Genomic DNA, 10,298 nt, shown 5'->3' on the forward strand with positions numbered 1-10,298 from the left:
CTCGTAGAACTGGTTTAAACCTTCCGATGTACACAACTATTTGATCTGGACCAGGCCATGTTCCTACCATTTCATGCATGGTTGAGCCCTATTTCTTCCACGAGACAAAACACTCAAAGGTCGACATCAACTCAAGTTCCTGTCCCACCAAGAATTAGAACATGAGCTCCATCATTTTCCACCAGACCCAAATTTGAAAGAACAAACCTTGGTTGTATGTGTCCCACTTCCATGCTACCACTAATTAGAATAAGATTAGTTGTGCCATTGGACTAGTCATTTTTTAGAAGTGATGACATTGTTCAACAATGCTTAACCATTTTGTTTTCAACTAGTCTTGCTTTGATTGGCTAAAGAAAGTGTATGAATTTGACGAGTTTATATATTTAATATGTTCTCTAATTTATTTATTTTAATATTTTTTGTATGTCTTTTGGAGCTGATATTGTTCCAAAATTGTTACCTATTAATTTGAAGGTGTAGTAACTTCATTAATGAAATTATTCATTTTACCTTCTAGAAAAGGAAAATAGCTCTTTGCAAAAGATCTTGATAATATCCAAACATGGGGCTATATTAACATCAAAATATAAAATAAGAAATTAACATTAGAATATAAAACAAATCACTAGCTTATTGCAAAAGGTCATGTATAAATGTCCTAGTTAATCTTGTCAAATCTTGAAACGAATAGTTAATTCGTGTGTAAATGTCATTTTTTACGGTTATTGCCCATTTCTTGTTAGTTTTTATTCTTGACCATATATATTTTATTGTGACTTTTATCCAATGTTGCTGAAAATAAAAAGAAAAGAAATGGAAGGAATGAGGTTCGAACTTAGGACTTTTAGGACTAGCTTATTGCAAAAGGTCATGTATAAATGTCCTAGTTAATCTTGTCAAATCTTGAAACGAATAGTTAATTCGTGTGTAAATGTCATTTTTTACGGTTATTGCCCATTTCTTGTTAGTTTTTATTCTTGACCATATATATTTTATTGTGACTTTTATCCAATGTTGCTGAATATAAAAAGAAAAGAAATGGAAGGAATGAGGTTCGAACTTAGGACTTTTAGGAGAACTAACACCTTAACCATTAAGTCAATTACTTAATCCTTGTTTATTTTTTACGATCAATCATATATATATGTTTTGGGGAATTTTTGGTGAAATTATGAAATAAAAAGGGAATGAAGGGGCTAGAACTTGGGTTTGGAGGGGCTTTAGAATTTTAACGCTTGAGCCTACAACTCATTTCTTGCTTAATTTAGACACTTAATAGTACATATTGCTTTCTTTCTGGAGACTTGCCGAATTTTCCAAAATAAAAGGAAAAGGAAGGGTCCAAACCTAGGATCACAAAGGAAGGAAGTTAACTCTTAACCATTAGGCCTGAAGCCTATTTCTTGTTTAATCTTATTTTTTAACCATATATATTTATTTCGGGCTCAACTTACATATTCTTTATTAGCTTACACATTTACCCAATTTTTTATTAACTTATTTAACTTATAGTTCTTAGCACATTCCACTTTAGTTTATATATAACAATTAATACTCGTAGTCAAGTCTCATTATTAATATTTTAATTCATTTCACCCTTAGTAAACTCTAATAAAATAACTTAGATACACATAAACTAACAAGCCTAATATTCATTTCTTATTTAACATACATCATAAGTAACATTCAGTAGTTCAACAATTAAATCATATGTACAATATAAAACAATTTAATAAAGGAAATAATTGAAAGAAAATACTACAACTAATAAGTAAAACTCAATTAATTTTAAAGCAAAGTTTAAGGACTAAATCATAATTTTAGTAAAATATTTTAATAAATTTTTTGTAAAACCAAGAGTAAAATTATGGAATTATCCAAATATTACTTAATCATGCAAATTTTCAATTCATTTCATAGCATTTAGGGACTCCAATTGCATAATATAAAAATCAAGACCGAATTGCAAAGATAATAAAACATGCCCAACCTACATATAACACATTGACACCTATACATACTATCTCGTGTTTTCATGCCAATTTTCCTATTCTAACATATCATATATCATACATAGATCATATAAATCATACTTAGTTATACTAAAACATACATTAACACACATTAACACTCTAATCGGTTAACTATACTAGCATGTAAACCTAAAGTCACAATTTCATATTACTCAACATGTCAAATTTGCATCATATACATTTCTAAGTGGATTATAGGTTCATACTTTACTTACTTGGTCATTTTAAGTTTGTCAAAATGTTCAGCAAGTCATTCAGTATTCAGCAAGTCATTCAAGCATCTATAACAATAATTCACTAAACACATGCATATCATCCATAATGCAACCAAAACTTTAACAACCATGTATATTTAAGCTTAAATCCTATCAATCAGTCAACCATAAACCCAATTCTTCTATTCCCATTTTTGGGATGTGATGATCTTGATCAGTCATTACAGTCTTTAGTGATTGACCACCCATTGATTACAAGAAAAACTTGAACAACCATGCAAAGGAAGCAACAATCTCATTTAACAAAAATGCACACCCAAACATTATTGTTTGTCGATGATGATTAATACCCACAAAGGGAGAACATATTAGGTTATATCTATTGGTATGATAAGTTGTATCAAAAACCACAACATCTCCAAAGCAATCATAATCAATTCTTGATCTACCATCTAGCCCAAAAAAGTTTGTCATTTGATTTTCTTGATACACTTGAACTATGTAAAAAAAACATTGGATCTTCACTTGCTTTAACCTTGAAATGGTTAAACTTAACCATTTTTGGCTTCAATCATCATCATCTGTTTGTTAATGTAATTACAACAATCTCTTTTTGTAAACCTAACATGTTTAGTTCCACCAACTTCATTTGACATGTAAGAGTAAACATCTGTAGGACGTATACCAGCACTAACCATTGAATTAATGACCTTAGCTTTAGCTACCGGAACTAATCGAGCTGACCTAAGTAGATGTCTTTTTGAAAGAGTTGCTAACTTGTGATTATGATCAGAAATAAAATGAGTGACTATCCATTGGGCATCTTGTACAGTAAAAGCAAATCATTTTCGGACATCCAGTTCTTGTTTCCAATTTGTTATGTTTGTTTGTATCCAAAACATCTTCAAATTCTTTGAAACATTGTTTGGAACAATAAAGTCTGCAAATAATCTTTATGTCAAAAAGATATCTATTTTTTTTCCTTTTCAAACACTAAAACTAATACGGTGGCCATAATATGTATACAAATTATAAGCTTCATCTTCACTATTCACCACAAGTCCCTTCAAATTAGCATTATCAATTTTTGGCCTTTCTATATAAGTAAAACTTTGAGAATTTTTCACATTTATTTCATGGAACATATTTGCATGAAATTAATCATATAATTATAAGAACAATTACATAATCTAAAAAAATTCAAATTACTAAAATCAATAGCTGATAACTCTTGAAAAGAGTTATATTTCAGGCATTTAAATTTAATTAATTATCTGTAACTAAGTAAATATGTTTGCATTTTTAGGATATTTTTAGGACATCGCATAATAAAGCTTGGATTGTTCTATAAATGTCATTATTTGTTACTAGGGAAGAAAGGTGTTGGTTATTGTTGGCAGTAGGTGCAGGATGAAGACAAGAGAGAAATGAGAAATAAAATTAAGGAAGTGAAATATTGCCATGACAAAATGTTGGTTAAATTGCCAACAAGAATGCCATGGCAATTCTAAGAAGATGACGCAACGCTTAGTCCACGTCACTCTCAACTAGCTGCACTTGTACCAGATAAACCACCCTAAAAAAGAGAAAGCAAGAGGTGTGTGCTGAGAGGAAGGGACCTACCCTATAAAGGAGGAAAGAGAAAAGAAAAGAGGATTTTTGGAGAGAGAGCAATTGGAGAGCAATTTTTCTCTGCATCAAAATCTCGTGGAAAATTCTAGAGAAAAGAGAGGAGAGGGTATCAGCTTCCAGAGTAAAAAAATCACAGACACAAGGAAGGGGAAGAGAAATTTGCCCTAAGTTTTGCATCAAATCTCAGTATTAAAGTGAAAGTTGGAGTAGCGAGAACTTCCTGCAATTCTGCCTTTATTTTCTGATTTGAACTTTGTGATTCGTAAACTAAATGATGATGTTGAATGGTTTTGTTTTGGATTTGAATGTCCAATCCATGAGTTAAATCCCATTGGGTTGGAATTATTTGGGTGAATTTTTACTAACCTTAATGCCCATGGTCTGATTTTGAGTAGATTACCGTTTCATTCGATTTGTGATTGTTTTAAATGCATGCATGCAAGCTCTAGACATAGATGATTGTATGGTATGTTGTTAGATCTGATTTAATTTTGAAAAGGTTAAATAGATTGGATTATTATCGGTTGATATAGGCGAGTGTTCAAAAGAATATTCGTAGCACTCTAGACGTAGAAGTTGTGATTTGTATAGGGGAATGAGGAACAGTCTGGATATCATTCTTAAGTTCTATAGACATACAAAAACTCAAAATGATGGCTTAAAGTCTGGCTCTCGAAAGAAGTAGACTGTAGTAGTGAATCCCTGAACAGTAGAATAGTCAAGATTTTTTTATGGCATTATTATGATATAAAAATAAAACATGAGTAATTCCGACCTTTATCATTCAACAGTACAAATCCTCCCCAGTTATTCTTTGAGAGTTGCCACAACATTTCAATTGCCCTAGCATTTTTCGTTCATAACTGATTTTATTAATCCATTCATTAAATTTTTTTCATCAATTTGTCATCTGTTTCTTTTGCAATATTTAATTAGTCAATATCATAGTAATAGCATAACCCTTTTTTAATCAATTCTGATCCCCGTGGAGATGATACTCACTCATTACTTTATTACTTGATTCGATGTGTATAATTGCACATTTGCATTACACATTCACACGCGACAAGTTTTTGGCACTGTTGTCGGGATCAGTAATATTGGTGAAATTTTGGTGTGTTATTCCCTCTTAAATTTTGTTAGTTTCACTTATTTAGTTGTTTTGATTTTTTTTTCTTTTCAGGATTTTTGTTAGTGTATGAGTAGAGATGTTTTTGCACTTGAAGAGTATTATTTTGATCTAGAAATTGAGATAACCTTGAGAAGAAGGAGAAAAGAATTGTGAGAAATGGAAAGAATTAGAAATGATCATGTTAGAGAAGAGCCATTACATCAGAATGGAAGGGGTGCTGATATTCCTCGAAAAATAGATGACAGAGACAGACCCATCAGAGAACATGTAGTGACGATCTTGGATTATCTGAATCCAGGAATTGTCAGGTTGTATATTCAAGCTCAACATTTCGAGTTAAAGCCGGTGATGTTACAAACTATAGGGCAGTTTAGTGGATTGCATACTGAAGATCCACGGTTGCACTTATGACTCTTTTTGGAAGTTTGCGATTCATTCAGGTAGCAGGGTGTTCCTAAAGAAGCCTTAAGACTGAAGTTATTCCCTTATTCACTACAAGATCGTGCCACAACATGGTTAAATGCATTGCCGTCAAGTACGGTGGCATCTTGGAATGAACTTTGTTAGAAGTTTCTACTAAGACATAATCCTCCAAACATGAATGCCAAATTGAAGAATGATATTACGTCTTTTCGACAATTTGAGGATGAAACATTATATAAAGCATGGGAGCGATTCAATGAGTTAATTAGAAAATGGCCAATACATGGTTTCCAACATTGGACGCAAATGGAAATGTTTTACAATGGATTGAATGTGCAAACAAGGAAGCTGGTTGACACATCTGCCAAGGGGACTTTACTTGATAAATCATATAATGAGACATATCAAATTCTGGTGAAGATAGTAAACAACGATTATCAATACCCCACTACAAGAGTAGGGACTGGCAGGAGAGTTGCTGGAGTAATGGAACTTGATATGATTACTTCCATAACATCTCAAGTATCATCTTTAACGAATATGATTAAAACACTAAAAATACCAACTATAGTGCAAGAAATGAAAGCATCGGAGTTAGTATGTGTTTATTACGGAGAAGATCATGTTTTTTGATGAATGTCCATCGAACCCAACCTCAGTTTATTATATGGGAAATTTTAATCTCTACAACAACAACTCATATTCCAACACATATAATTCGAGGTGGAAGCAACATCCTAGTTCAATTGCAGTAATTGGAAACACGAAAATTTGTGTTTTTACATGCCCTTTTTAACTTAAAATCATGCTATTTCAGTTAAATTCTTGTCGAAAAATAATTAAATATTATAAAATAATTAAATTAGGTTAAAAATATGAACATGATGAATTTTAATTAATTTTATAGTTAATTTTGACTATTTTCGACAGATTTGCACAAAGGCCGAAAATTGGCTCGACAAATAATGCTCAAAGAATAAAACCGAGAAGTAATTTAAAGTATCGAGAAAAATTTATTTCCAGCCTAAGATGGTCCAAAAATGTGTGTTAATTCATAATATAATTAATTTTAATTTATTTCCAATTTAATTTGGGCTAAATAAATTATTACTAATTAAAAAAAGGGTCCAGTTGAACCGCATTGGTTGAACTGAATCTAGTGAACCGAACCAACCACCAATTGGGTTGCCCAGAACCGTCCATATACTGACCCAAATCAGCATTTTAGCTGACTAAATAAGCTTGCAAAGAAACCCTTGAAGAACTTTCAACCTTGCATTCAAACCCCTCCAAAAAATGTGGCTTTATGGATTTGCCCTAGGCTATATTTAGCAAAGTTGAATCTCTCAACTTTGCCATGTGTGTGGCCAGCCAAGGGGCGTCTCTTTGGCTGATGTAATTTGCTATTTTTAGCAGCCACAATCAGCTATAAAAGCCACCCCTTGTATATCATTCAACTCATCCCTCACACTCTCATTCTCTCTTCTCTTTTCTCACTTTCTCTCAACTTGTCCTTCCCATTTTCCATTTTGTTCAAGTGTTGATTTCTTCTCTTGGGAAAGATGTCCTCATCATCCATTTTTAAGAAGAAATTAAAGTGTTCATAAGCCACCTTGATAGCCGAGGACAACAGACAATGAAGAACGGAGAAATCCGTCAAGCCACGGAGAAGCACCGTATTTGCTTCTTGTTCCCTATCTCTTTAAGTTTCGTTGTTGTTTTGACAAACATGTTTATGAATATATATGCTATTGAAATGGTTATTTTAATCAATCTAGCTTGAATTTAATCTGTGTTGGGTTGATTATATTTTGCCTGCTTGAATTATTAAAATTGTGTTTGTGCTGTTATAGGCCTCGGTAAGAAGCTTGATTAAGTAAAATCATGCCTAAGTTATTCTTGCAATGTTAATTGTTAGATAAATAATGAATTAATTATTAAAATTTATTGAAATTGTAATTAATTGACACAATACTTAATCAGTACATGTTTATTCTTCTAAGGTAGCTGAAGTTAATTTAACATTGTATTTGGCGATACATATGCCTTGCATAACTTGCAAGATTATTGTGATTAAACTGTTTCAAGGTAGAAATACCTGTTACCTGACTTGATCTTTTATATGCTTGTGAATATTGATTAATCGCTTGGATTGACATTGAAAAATGTTCAAGAGATTGATTAATTCAATAAGTATGTATGAGCAGTAGTTAGCAAATTACCAAGTTGCCGTGAATTTGTTTGTAGCAGTATAAACATAAGTTTAATAATTCTAAGTTAAAGGAATGTAATTAATCCAACACAATTATATCATCTTGATTAAACCTTATTTGAAATCGTGCATTAGAACCTTTTTATTTTTAATTTTTTTACTTAGTTTTTAACCCTTAGTTTTTAATCATCTTTAAACCAAAATATTTTCCATCACCAAAGTGCTTTAACATTAATTTCATAAATATTCTTTTTACAGTCCTTGTAGGTACGATAACTCAACATTACTTGTCACTTTATTATTTGTTGCGATTGTGTACACTTGTACATCTTCGTCGTTCCAAGTTTTTGGCATCGTTGCCGGGGACTGTTTTAAAAAAAAAACCATTATTTGTGAATCTGTTTTTACATTTTGGTTTATTTATTTTCCTGTTTAAATCTTTACTTACTTAATCTTTCTGTGATTATTTCAGGTGTTTATGAGTATTGACAAGATTATCGACTTACTCCTTGTGGACCCTAAAATAGAACGAACCTTTCGACAGCGAAGAAGACAAGCAAACCAGAGAAGGACCTAAGAGATAAACTTTGAGAATATGAATCAAGGAAATGGAGCAAACCTTCCTCAGAATCCTATCCTTATTGCTGATGATAGGGATAGAGCTTTACGACAATATGTCGTGCCAGTGTTTAACGATCTTAATTCGGGTGTTAGGAGACCCAAAATCGAGACACAACAATTCGAGTTGAAGCCAGTCATGTTCCAGATGCTTCAGACTATGGGCCAATTCAGTAGAATGCCTACTGAAGATCCTCATCTTCACTTAAGACTATTTATGCAAGTGAGTGATTCTTTCAAGTTAGCCGGAGTACTCAAAGATGCATTACGACTAAAGTTGTTCCCATATTCGCTAAGGGACAGAGCTTGTGCCTGGTTGAACTCATTGGCACCGAACTCCATTTCAACATGGCAAGAGTTCACCTAGAGATTCCTTATGAAGTATTTCTCACCGAGCAAGAATGCCAAGTTGAGGAATGAGATCACTGCCTTCCAACAAATGGATGATGAGTTCCTGTATAAGGCATGGGAAAGGTACAAAGAGTTATTACGAAAGTGCCCTCATCATGGAAGCCCACACTGCATTCAACTTGAGACATTCTATAATGGTCTCAACACTCACACGATGATGGTAGTGGACACCTCTGCTAATGGTGCTATCATTTCTAAGTCTTATAATGAGGCTTATGAAATTATTGAGAAGATTGCCAGCAACAATTATCAATGGCCAACCAATCGAGAAGCGTCAAGAAGACGAGTAGCTGGAATACATAAAGTGGAAGCTCTCACTTCACTCGCATCTCAGGTATCTTTAATATCCTCAATGCTTAAGAATCTTACCACTAATGGGTCTAACAGTTTTGTAGCCTGACCGCCTAACCAATTTGAGAATATAGCCTGTGTGCATTATGGGGAAGGACATTTGTTTGAAAAATGTCCATTGAACCCCGAATCCGTATAATACATGGGTAACCCAAACCAAAACCAAGGGAGGCAAGGACTACAACCCAACTTTTATAACTCATCGTGGCGAAATCACCCGAATTTTTTCTGGAGTAACCAAGAGGCTAGAACCAGTAACACTTACGCCCAGCCTAGACCAACTCAGCCGCCTAGTTTCCCCCAACAAGTTTAGAAACCAACCCAAGTGGAAACATCTAATAGATTAGAGAATCTATTGAAGGTATACATGGCGAAAAATGACTCCATTCTAAGGAATTTGGAGAATCAAGTGGGCCAGCTAGGAACCAACCACAAGGTGCTCTACCTAGTGACACAGAGAATCCGAGAAATCTAGGGAAGGAACATTGTAAAGCGTTGACATTGAGGAGTGGCAAGATAGTAGAGCCCAACACTTTCGAAGTTGAAAAGGAGCCAGCTGACGCTCAAGATTCAAAAGAAGTTCAACCAAGTGTTGAAATTCCAGTTTCATTAGAACCAGAATCTGCAAAACCCGACAAAGTAACCTCAGGATCAGCTAATTCTGATCAAGTAACAATGTCATTAGATGCAGAATTGCCGCTAAAGACAAATCAACCAGAATCAGTCCCAGTAATGAAACCACCACCACCCTACCCTCAAAGACTTCAGAAATAGAAGTAGGAGATTCAATTCAAGAAGTTCCTTGACATACTCAAGCAACTTCACATTAACATCTCGTTGGTTAAAGCACTTGAGCAAATGTCGAACTACGTCAAGTTCATGAAAGATATCTTGTCTAAGAAACAAAGACTTGGAGAATTTGATATGGTAGCTCTGACGAAGGAATGCAGTACATATCTTCAAGACAAACTACCCTCAAAATTGAAGGATCCTGGATGTTTTACCATACCATGAAACATTGGAGCAACATATTGTGGTAAGGCATTACGTGACTTAGGTGCAAGTATCAACTTGATGCATAAGTCAATATTTAGGAAGTTGGGGACAGTTACGTTTCAACTAGAAGATCGATCCTTAGCACATCCAGAAGGAAAAATCGAAGACGTATTGGTACGTATAGATAAGTTTATCTTTCCTGCTGACTTTGTAATTCTAGATTTTGAAGCAAACAAAGAAGTACCAATCATCCTAAGAAGGTCGTTCCTAGC

General features: G+C 33.6%; 2 non-coding genes across 2 annotated transcripts; both read right to left on the reverse strand.

Moving 5' to 3' along the window:
* Positions 1-5,621: 5,621 nt before the first annotated feature.
* LOC128032120 (small nucleolar RNA R71) lies at positions 5,622-5,728 on the reverse strand. The gene has a single exon (XR_008188250.1). It is a non-coding gene; the product is annotated as a small nucleolar RNA R71 (small nucleolar RNA).
* A 2,946-nt stretch (positions 5,729-8,674) lies between these two features.
* On the reverse strand, positions 8,675-8,781 carry LOC128032183 (small nucleolar RNA R71). Its single transcript, XR_008188312.1, has one exon. It is a non-coding gene; the product is annotated as a small nucleolar RNA R71 (small nucleolar RNA).
* Between the last annotated feature and the right edge of the window lie 1,517 nt (positions 8,782-10,298).

This window comes from Gossypium raimondii, chromosome 8 (genome assembly GCF_025698545.1).
Source record: "Gossypium raimondii isolate GPD5lz chromosome 8, ASM2569854v1, whole genome shotgun sequence".
NCBI classification, from domain to species: domain Eukaryota; kingdom Viridiplantae; phylum Streptophyta; class Magnoliopsida; order Malvales; family Malvaceae; genus Gossypium; species Gossypium raimondii.